Raw genomic sequence first — 9,649 nt, 5'->3', positions numbered from 1 at the left:
GAGTGGCGACAGGCTCCGCCTCCTGAGTTCCCCGCCCTCCACCTCTTCACCCGCCCCTTTCTCATCGCTTCTGCCTTGCTCAAGAACCGGTTTCTAGTGTTCGTGTTCTTTCGTGAGTCCTCGCCCACACATCCCTCCTTGCTAGACCCTTTGCCTGGGCTCGAGCTTTGAGTCTTTTTGGAGATCAGGTCCTCCTTCCGCTCTCTCTCCTGGCCACGTCCCAGGTCCTGGCTCAAGTCTGGAGTGTTGCCATAGAGCAGATCGTCACTCTGTCTTCTCTTGGCCGCCCCTGTGGCCTGATTTAGGCCAGAATATTGTCGTAGATCAATTTACGCTCTGCCTCCTCTCTTGGCCCGCCCTGGTCTGGCTCAGGTACCCAGTGTTAGTGGTTCGAATCCTCCTCCCCTTTTCTCTCCAGGCTGCGCTCCTGGTCCTGGCTCAGACCCGGGTGTTGTCGTAGATTCCGAATCTTCGCTCTGCCTCCGCTCTTGCTCGCGCCCTGGTCCTGACTCAGGCGCCGAGTTTTTGCTGTAGATTGGGTCCTCTCTCCCGCTTCTCTCCTGGCCCACGCCCTGGTCCTGGCTCAGGTACCAAGTGTTGATGTGGTTCAGATCCTCGCTCCTTTTCTCCAGGCTGCGCTCCTGGTCCTGGCTCAGACCCGGAGTGTTGTCGTAGTTCAGATCTTCCATCTGCCTCCTCTCTTGGCCACGCCCCTGGTCCTGACTCAGGCGCCGAGGTTTTTGCTGTAGATTGGGTCCCTCTCTCCTCTTTCTCTCCTGGCCCGCCCTGGTCCTGGCTCCAGGTACCAAGTGTTGATGTAGTTCAGATCCTCGCTCCCCTTTTTCTCCAGGCTGCGCTCATGGTCTGGCTCAGACCCGGAGTGTTGTCGTAGTTCGAATCTTCGCTCTGCCTCCTCTCTTGGCTCGCCCCTGGTCCTGACTCAAGCGCGAGTTTTGCTGTAGGGTTGGGTCCTCTCCCCTTTCTCTCCTGGCCCACGCCCCTGGTCCTGGCTCCAGGTACCAGAGTGTTGATGTAGTTCGGATCTCATCCACCTTTTCTCAGGCTGCGCTCCTGGTCCTGGCTTAGACCTGGAGTGTTGTCGTAGTTCGAATCTTCTCTCTGCCTCCGCTCTTGGCCACGCCCCTGGTCCTGACTCAGGCACGAGTTTTGCTGTGGAATTGGGTCCTCTCTCCCCTCTCTCCTGGCCCACCCTGGTCCTGGCTCAGGTACAGTGTTGAAAGTAGTTCAATCCTCGCTCCCCTTTTTCTCCAGGCTGCGCTCCTGGTCCTGGCTCAGACCCGGAGTGTTGTCAGTGTAGTTCGATCTTGTCTGCCTCCCTCTCTTGGCCCGCGCCACTGGTCCTGACTCGAGCGCCAAGTTTTGCTGTAGATTGGGTCCTCTCTCCCCTTTCTCTCTGGCGCGCGCCCCTGGTCCTGGCTCAGGTACAGTGTTGAAGTAGGTCAGATCCTCGCTCCCCTTTTTCTCCAGGCTAACGGCTCCTGGTCTGGCTCAGACCCGGAGTGTTGTCGTGATTCAGATCTTAGCTCTGCCTCCTCTCTTGGTCCTCCCCTGGTCCTGACTCAAAGGCCAAGTTTTCGATGTAGTGGGTCCTCTCTCCTCTTTCTCTCTCGGCCCGCTCCTGGTCCTGGCTCAGACCCTGAGTGGCACAGTGGTTCAAATCCTCACTCTGCCTCCTCTCTTGGTCATACCCCTGGTCCTGACTCAAGCTCCAAGCTTGGCTGTAGATTGATCCTCGCTCCCTTTCTCTCCTGGCCGCGCCACTGGTCTGGCTCAGACCCTGGGTGGTATGGTGATTCAAAATCCTCCTCTGTCTTCTCTCGTGGCCATGCCCTGGTCTGACTCAAGCTCAAGCTTGGCTGTAGATTGAATCCTCGCTCCCCTCTCTCTCCTGGCCACGCCCCTGGTCCTGGCTCAGACCCACAGAGTGGTATGGTAGTTAAAATCCTCACTCTGTCTTCTCTCTTGGCCATGCTGGTCTGACTCAAGCTCCAAGCTTGGCTGTGGGTCGAATCCTCACTCCTCTCTCTCCTGGCCGCCACTGGTGGTCAGCTCCAGACCCCCTGAGGTGGTATAGTGGTTAAAAATCCTCACTGTGTCTCTCTCTCGCCCATGCCCCTGGTCCTGGCTCAGGTACCAAAGTGTTGAAGTAGTTGGATCCTCTCTCCCCTTTCTCCTCCTGCCCACACCACACTGGTCCTGGCTCCAGACCCTGAGGTGGTATAGTGTTCTGAAATCCTCACTCCTGTCTTCTCACCGGGTCCCACTCCCCTAGTCCTGACTCAGCGCCAAGCTTTAGGGTGTAGATTAGTCCTCTCTCCCTTTCCTCCTCCTGACCTGCACTGGTCATGGCTCAGACCTAGTGGTATAGTAGTTCAAATCTCCTGTGTCTTCTCTCTTGGCCATGCCACTGTGGTCCTGACTCAAGCGTAAGCTTTGGTGTAGATTGATCCTCTCTCCCTTTCTCTCTGTGCGCCACTGGTCTGGCTCAGACCTTGAGTGGTATGTGGTTAAAATCCTCATCATCTTCTCTTGGTCCTCCTGGTCAGCCTCAAGCGCCCAAGCTTTGTCCAACAGGTGGACCTCTCTCCCTTTCTTTTTCCTGTGCGCACTAGTGTTAGCTCAGACCCAGGTGGTATAGTGGTTCAAATCCCTCCTCTGTCTTCTCTCTTACAGCCACATGCCCCTGGTCCCTGACTCAGTGTAAACTTTGATGTGGGTGGATCCTCTCTCCTTCTCTCTGGCCATGCTCCTGGTCCTGGCTAAGCTCCTCTCCCCCTTGGTTCTGGGCAACCTGGCCCCCACCAACAAATCACCCCTTCTCTTTAAAGCTTCTCCCTCCCTAGTGCTTTCTCCTCAGCACTGTACTTGTCAGTGCCAGCCTACTCCTTGGGAACCTTTCCTGATCATTGGGCCTCTCTACTCTTGGGTCTGCTTACGCCTCCGGTTTGTTTCATGGGATAAATTGCTCCTCATTCCAGTCTTTATCTTTTCACAAGCCATGTCCTCATTTGGCTCTCTCTTTGCCAGACCCCTCGTAATGGTGTTTCCTTGCCCCCAGTACTGTCTCTCCTCTGACCCTCGTGATCTCTGGGTCTCCTCTGGGTAAGGAATTATCCTGGCCTCAAGACCTCCCCATCGTTCCACACCCGCTGACTTATGATCCTCCTGTCCCCTACAGACCTTTTCTCTCACCTCTCACCTCTCTGTCCATTCCCTGAACCTCTTCTGCTCTATGTCCACTCTTCGCCATGCCATACTCGTGCAGAGCAGGCTCAGATCTCTTCCACACCTAGCCTTCACCCTTGCTCTTTGCCTGGTCCACCTCCTTCCCAGCTTTCCTTTTGCCTTCCCCCTCCCTCCTCCCTTTTCAACTCCCTCCCGCCCCCTCATCCCTAGGATCCCACCGTGCAATCACTTGGTAAAACCGGTCAACCGTTGCTTGGCAGCGCCTGTTCTACCCCTCAGCTCTAAAATGGCCAGCAGACTTCCACCTTGCGAAGCGCCTGTGTGGCGCGCGTTTCTCCTGTATGCGCACCTCCAGTCCCAACAGGCGCTGAGGCCCAAAGAACAAGAGCTTGAGCAAGTCAGGCTCACAGGGTGTGGCCCGCAAAAAAAAAAAAAAAAAAAAATTGCTGGAAATCGGTAGCTTTGTGCTCAGAAGCCGCAGAGGAATTTATAACAGTTGTTCTGACCAGAGGCACTGTGCCTGTAGGCCTCTAGATCAAAACTTCTCCCAGGAAAAAAAGATTTTCGGAACCTTTGTGGGATTGAGCTAAAAGTGATCTAGAGTGGGTGAATCACATTCAATTGGGAAGCTAATTAGTATTAGCCAACTTAGGTTAGGCCTCTCTGATCAACAGCCTAGCAAAAACAAAGGGCCAAAACTTTGATTTACTGGTCACTAAAATAGGACCAAGTCATGTCTGATCAACCACGCACCAGACTGGATAACAACCTTGCAGACACTTAAATGGTGCACATTGTACATAATAAATGATTTAATTAAATTTAAAAGATTACTGCGTATTAGCATATACCTTTAATCCCATCACTTAGAATTGGGGAAGCAGAGGAGAGCTCTCTGTGTGTTTAGGCCAGCCTAATCGACATTGCTGGATCCCAGACATGGCCAAATCTACACAATGAAATCTTTTCTCGAAAGAAGGGGGTGGGGTGGGGGCAGGGGAGAAGAAAGAAAAGGAAGAAGGGAGAAAGAACAGAGGCTGGAGGCTCGAGCCATGGTAGAGTCTTTTGCATGTGAGCTGGTCAAGAGCCCCCCATTTGCAAGAGAATCCAAAAGTTTAAGATCTCTTAGGGAGGTCAGGCCAGCCCTAGGTTATAGAGACCCTGTCTCAAAAAGGAGAAAAAAAGCTGGTTCAGGTGCTTTGGGCCTTCAGTTAAGTCTCCGTCAAGGCTTAGAGAGCTGGGATTTTCAGACAAGTACTTGATCCAGTTGCCTTTCCTGCATCCATGGGCTCTGGGATATTCAGGCTTGAGTGTAGCCCTTTATCACTAAACTATCTCCTCCGCCCAGCTTAGCTGGTCTTGAGCTCACATCCTCTAGTCTCTCATTCTTTAGCATATCCACAGCATACGCCACGATAACTGGCAGAAAATTTCAGAACTAGTATGCAAACCTCGTGAATACGATCTACAATGTCCTTTAGTGTTGTCCTCTCAGCTAAGGAGGTTTGTATCTCTCTTTACATATATGGAGCCCAACCCTTAGGAAACTGAGGCATGAAAATCATGAGTTTGAAGTCAGCTTGGCTACTGAAAGCCATAATCTTTGGCCCAAGAGAACATTAGGTGGGTTAACAATTTTTATTGCTATCCTGAATTGCCTGCCACATAGCATTACTGATTTTTTTAATACTTATTTGTATGTCTATGAGTACATTGTCACTGTCTTCAAACACACCAGAAGAGGTCATCAGATCCATACAGATGGTTGTGAGCTGCCATGGTTTGCTGGAATTGAACTCAGAACGCTTGGGAGAACAGTCAGTGCTCTTAACTTTGCTGACCATCTCTCCAGCCTAGCGTTGCTTATAATAATCAGGTGAAAGGACACTGTTGCACAGGCTCCTATAAGTAACTTCTTTGTGGCCAACAGGATGATGTGACTCCTATTGAAATTCACCACTAGCCAAAAGCCAAATTGTTTTATCAAATATTCTTGGGCAATAAGGAGAGGAGACAAAAGCTGAATCCTCATCCTGGCTAGTTATAAGTTCCCTGTAAACTCAGAGGTGCCTGCCTCTGCCCACTCAATGTTGGAATTGAAAATTTGTAGGTCCACACTCTCAACTTTGGAGTCATGGCTCTCTAGCCCCTGATGTTCTTTTGAGGTGGTCCCTAATAGCTAAACTGGACTAGAACTCCCAATGTACCCAAAGATGAGTTTGAACTCCCCAATCTTCCTGTCTCTGCCTCCAGAGTGCTGGGACCTGAGCTTGTCTACTACTTTGGCTTACTGGAAACTTTTGAGACAGGTCTCACTCTGCTTCCGGACTTCAGCCCAAGGCAGCTCTGCCTCAACTTTTATTCCAGCCAGATCATAAATGTATGTATGTAGGTATGTGCACACATACACACACACACACACACACACACACACACACACCTGGGTGTGCATAAAGACCATCTAGGGCTTTGGTCATGATAAGAAACAAGTTCAAGTGAGGAAAGGTGGGTGTTTTATTGACTCCTGATGAATTTGCTATATAACAGGATTTACAAGCATTGGGTGCTGGGTGTTCCAGTACCTACAAGGTATGCTGTACAATACCCTTCATAAACAAGTAATCTGAGGCACAAATGAAATACAAGGACAAGGGTTCAAACTTACACACAGTTCTGCCTTTGAACAGAACAATTACCACTTGCCATTGTTGGTATCCTTTGTATGGGGTGGGGAAAAAACAACACGCACATATATACACCACAGATTACTGGTTCCTACACCCTTCTATGTGCAGAATAGAACAAAGTGGTATACTTGGGTGGAATATTTGGTTTCAGACCGGGACGAGGATTAGAGTGCATATTTTTTTAAGATTTGTTCATTTGACATATATAAGTACACGTAGCTGTCTTAGACACCAGAAGGAGCATCGGATCTCTTTGCAGATGGTTTGTAAGCCATCTGGTTGCTGGGAATTGAACTCAGGACCTCTGGAAGAGCAGTGATTGCTCTTAACATAGGCCATCTCTCAGCCTAAATTTCTTTACATATCGACATAAGCCTCAAGTTTAGCATTCCTCAGTCCCCTACCATACATGCAACCTTAAGCTTTTCCAGCTCAGGGGCTAGCTGCCTACCCCCCCAAGGCTCCTCCCTATAATCAGACCTCTCTGCCCTCTCCCTCTGTGTGTCTATAGCCATTCTCTCTCTCCTCTCTCTCTCTCCTCTCTCTCTCTCTCTCTCCTCTCTCTCTCTCTCTCTCTCTCTCTCTCACACACACACACACACACACACACACACACACACACACACACGTGTGTCCTTTCTCTGCTCCCCAATCCCCCATGGCCATTTCCTGGCCTCAATCATGGGGATTCAGTGAACTTGCCCAAGACCAACTTCCCCAATAAGCCTGTCTTTAATCTAATCTAATCTGGCTTGGGATTGACTCACTTCACTGTGGAAAATAACCTATCAGATGGTGGCTATAGCCAGAAGTCCCCAACCCAACCCTAATAATGGTATGTCTCCTGTCTCTTTCGGCCACTTCACAGCCTCATATTTCTGTTATTCATTCATTATGTCATTCATCATCTCTTTAGACTCTATAAGTTTCAAATCCCATCCTAGTTTATTAAGTCCCAGGACCCTAGTTTCTCTCTACTGAGTCATGGCTGTACCAGAGTTAGCCTCATCTGAACAAAGACCAGGTCTTTGGGGCCTCCTGATACAGGGAGGTCTTCTCTAGGTTACGCCCAGCATAGCTGTTTGATCTCGGACTATGAATTGGGATGCCAATTCAAGCTGGTGTTGGATCTCCAGCAACTACTGGAAGATGGATGCCACAGGATCTAAAGCAGAAATGTGTTCAAATTTGGGCATCCTTTCAGTTCTTTTGGCTGTGTTCTCCGCTCTTCACCTCCTGCAGCCCCAGTCCCTTTACCTCCCATCTGTCCTACTTGTGGCCCCAGTGGCGGTGAGGACATACAATAGCAGCAACAGCAATTCAACAGTGACGGTGACAGCCAGCCTGCTCATTTTAAATCATCCTGGTCCACCTAGAACAGTGACAATACATAGTCTCAAAAGATATGGACACAATAAGAAAGGACTGTTGGGGATGGGTTCTGTGATGGTTTGTACATGAGAAGAGTGGCCCTGTTGGAATGGGTGTGTCACTGTGGGCGTGGCGCTAAGATCTTCACCCCTAGCTGCCTGGAAGCCAGGCCTTCCTGCTAGCAGCCTTCAGATGAGATAACAGAACTCTCAGCTCCTCCTGCCCCACGCCTGCCTGGATGCTGCCATGCTCCCACCTTGGTGATAATGGGCGGAACCTCCCGAAGCCTGTATTATTTAATTCAATGTTGTCCTTATAAGACTTGCCTTGATCGTGGTGTCTGTTCACAGCAGTAAACCCTAGACAAGTTCTAATGCTTTGATTTCGTCTGGAACCTGCTTGTTTGAAGCCACAGTCCTGGTCCCAGTCAACCAATAAAGATGCGGTGGCTAGCAGTTTGGGAGAAGGGAGATGGGGAGGGGGCTGAATTTGCATGGGCTAGGAACTGGGAAAAAATGAGACATTCAATCCTTAGGATCAGTGAACTTGCCAGAGAGCAGCTTCCCAATAAACCTATCTTTAATATAATCAATCTGGCTGAACTGGCTCATTTTGCTGATGGAGAAATAGCTTATCTGTGGAGGTCAAAGGGAATGAAATCTGGGGTTAGTTCTTCCTTCACAGAACCAATCTGGAGTCCTTCTTGCTGGGTTTCCAGGGATCTGCTTAGCCTCAGGGATTATATAGCACTATCCTGATGAGCCGTTGCTGGCTCAGATTTTTGTGTGTGTGTGTGTGTGTGTGCTTGTGTGCATGTGTGAAGTTTGCATATAGGAAGCTAGAGTGTAATCATCTTTTTCCTCAATCACTTGCCACCTCTTTTTATTTTTTAGATTTATTTGTGGAGGCAGGGTCTTATGTAGCCTAACTGTCCTGAAATTCACCACATGAACCGGTTGTGTAGTTTTACAGATATTCACTAGCTTCTGTCAGATGCTGGAATTAAAGGTGTGTGCAGAATATAGCGAACCTACCTTGACTGAGTCTTTCAAGACGACCCACTCATTTATCTGGATACTCTAATGCCTCACCTGGCTCCAACTTCCCTGTGCCCAGGATTTTTTAAGGCTGCCATAAACATCTAATTTTTTGTTTTTAGGGCTTGGTGAGAAACTCCAGGTCTTTGGACACGCCTGGCTAAGCCATCGTCCTTTTCTCTTGTAAATTGTTTCTTTGCTTTTAGAGGTAGACATATTGCCACCCAGTAACATCACTCCTTGGAATTTTCTGGTATTCATTATCTGTTGCCCCTGTAGCCCCAGCCTCAGGACTCTCCAGCGTCAGCCACCACAGTGCTAGGATGACAGGTGTGCCAACACACCAGTTCCCCTGTCATTTCCCAAATGGTTTGGTACTGAGTGGCCTTTAAAATTCTCAGTATACTGGCTGAAGTTCCTATTGCTTTAGCTAGAATCATGTCTGGGTTAGTACTAGGTCACAACGTATTTTGGACACAGGAGGAAACACATTTGGAAGCCTTCGTCTTCTGTGGAGAAAAGGAAATCAGCCCCAGACACAGTGCTTTTCATAGCCACACGATGTCATGCTCAGGGCTCTCCCCGACAGTGTTCTGTCCAATTACAACTTAACTATTAATTAAGTTACTTCAGTTTTGTGAGTTGTGGCAAAATCTGTCTCTTTTTAAAAAGATTTGTTATTGTATGCATGTAGGTACCTGTCGCTGTCTTCAGATACACAGAGGGCACCAAGGTCCCATTACAGATGGTTTCACAGGCCACCATGTGGTTGCCTGGGAATTGAACTCAGGACCTCCTGGAAGAACAGTCTGTGCTCTTCTGTGAGTCATTGCTCCAGCCACTTAAAACCTTTTTTTTTCCTGCCAAAATCTTTAAGTGATGTGTTATAAATAAAATAAGTCCCAGCCCTGAGGGTTGGCCCTTCTATAGCCTACTCTCATGTCGCTAAACGGCACTATATTCATTGAACATATCATCATCCTTGATCACCATCACCACCATCATCATCATCATCATTATTTTATTGCTTACATTGTTTTATTGCCTGGCTCCTGCTGAGTGTGGCACCCTGCCTTTGAACTCTCAAGCCTCCTGCTTCCAGCTCAGGTTTGCAGGCATGTGCTGCAGTTGAGGTGGCCTTTTGAGTAAGCGTTATTAAGTCACCATTTTGAGGAGACCAGAGTCAGAAAGGTAGAGTGACAATCCAATCGTGGTGAAACAGAAAGCCCAGTCTGAGGCTTGCATGGGAAGACTGGCTCCCAGGCCGCGGCCATCAATGCCAGTAAGACATGTGGGTATCACCACAGGAACTAAGCTAAGCTGCTGTCTCCATTACTTGGATCTAAG

The sequence above is a fragment of the Rattus rattus genome, chromosome 2 (assembly GCF_011064425.1).
Source record: "Rattus rattus isolate New Zealand chromosome 2, Rrattus_CSIRO_v1, whole genome shotgun sequence".
NCBI lineage: Eukaryota > Metazoa > Chordata > Mammalia > Rodentia > Muridae > Rattus > Rattus rattus.
The sequence above is the reverse complement of the archived record's forward strand: the minus strand, read 5'-3'. Positions refer to the sequence as shown.